Source organism: Periplaneta americana, chromosome 15, assembly GCF_040183065.1.
Source record: "Periplaneta americana isolate PAMFEO1 chromosome 15, P.americana_PAMFEO1_priV1, whole genome shotgun sequence".
In the NCBI taxonomy this organism is placed as follows: Eukaryota; Metazoa; Arthropoda; class Insecta; order Blattodea; family Blattidae; genus Periplaneta; species Periplaneta americana.
Window position 1 is genome coordinate 74,651,444 of NC_091131.1, and position 2,071 is coordinate 74,653,514.

Below are 2,071 nucleotides of genomic sequence, written 5' to 3' on the forward strand. Positions count from 1 at the left end.
ACAGTTTAACTATAGTTTTGTTATTGCACTTTTCTAGAACATCACAATGTAAAAGAATTCGTTCAGAATATTGTTCACTTAACAAACCGATAACTACATTACCAACAAGTCTACTTTCTTTGTCGGGAGTCTCATCAATGGAAACCCAAATTGAACTATCTTTAATTTCATCTCTTATCTTCTGTATTGTCTCATCGTAGATGGATGGAGCATACGTCTTCCTAAGTGTTGACTCATCCGGGATTGTATGTTGAGTATATTTTTCAAGGAATTCCCTGAAGACCTTATTCTTTAGTTTGTAGAGAGGAATATCAGCAGAGATGAGAGAACGGCACAGGTCGATGTTAAACTCAGATCTTACATTCGATGTTGTTGGTTGTGTTAAAAACAATTGTCTCTGCTTGGAATTTAGTTGTTTGTTGGCCTGATGTTTACTAGTTGTAATGTGTTGTTGCACCAGGAACTTTTGTGTAGATGATACTGCACACTGACACAAATTACAAAATAATATTTTATTGTCAGTTGATAAACCATCTTCTTTAAATTCTGAAATGTAACTTGTTAGTTTTGATTTTAAATTGACTGAATGACGTACTTTTGGCATATTTACCGTCTTTATAGTATGATTTACAAAACTGAACCTATGTGTACTCTGACTGGCATTTAACTGTTGAGCTGCACAACTGAAGTCTGTTAAAAATTTTAAATTAAATTAATACAGTTTTGTAACTTACTTTCCCATTGTTGATAGGACTGCTAATTTTCAAATAACTCTGATGTTAAAGGGATTACTGAACATGTGTTTAAATCTCTATTGTTGAAATGTATTTTTAAAAGTTAATGGAATTTTGTTTTGTTTTATTGTTAAACCTAATATAATATGGACTGTTTTATATGAAATATGGAAAATATATGGAAATTAACGAAAATATATACTAAACTCTAAAATATGGAAAAATATGGAAAATAAAAGTAGGATTTTTCAACCCTACACATTGTGAAACATAAAGATAATGCAAAATATAAATTATATTAGCTTTATAAGTAAATATGTATTTACATATAAATCCTTTCCCTGGTGATTATTGTTTCCTTCCCCATAATACAACAAGTAATCACTGTCAAATGCACAAACATTACACGAAGGTTTCACAATAAAGTCAGAACGCAAACTCTTAAAATGAGTTTTAAAATCGACTACGCACAATATTTAACATATGAACTGTAGAACTGTCGAAACAATCTTTTCAATATGTTTCACAACAAGTTAAATTTCATATTCTGTCGGCTTCATTTTATTACAAGGTCGGTACTAGGCGGTAGGTCTCTCTATAATAAAGTTAGCATTGTTATAATTCGAACGTGCCGCAGCACCAAGCACAGGGAATATACTGAAGGAGGGATAGAAGGACTATGCCTTCTGTCGATGTAGATTTTGTTACTTTGATAATGAAATATTGAAGGGAAACGATTATGGTTAAAACAAAATATTCAAATCTAAATATGTATTCTTATAAGTTCAAAGGGAGGTTCAAACCCTGCAACTCCTTCCCTTTCGTACGCCCCTACAAACAATGTACCGGAAAATATTTTGCTTGTTGGAAAAACCGACAATGATTTCATAACTGCAAATTGGTGCGATGATTACAGGGAGACCGGACTAGTGAAAAGACATGTCCTCACAACCTTCGTTTACAAATTTCACGCTCCACGTTGCGCTGAAAATTGGACTTCGTTCTCTATTTCGGAAAGTAGATGTGTTCAGCTGCTTAGCTCTTTCTGCTATGAAAAGCAGTGAGTCTCACAAATAGCAAACTAACTCCACTTTCTATAATATGTCTTCGACAAATTAACACGTTACTTATATATTCATCCCTCTCCCCTTTTTTGTCTTACGTTACAGATGCGATAAACACATGAACGGAGAAACGGGCATTCGGGGTCGAACAGATAGCTGTGAGAATAACTTGCTGAAACCTCTTTCTCTCTCTACTAGGTAGTGCGCTGCTCTCTCTCTCCTTTATAATCAATACACTTACATCTCCCAGACTCCATCACGAGCCGTTGCCAC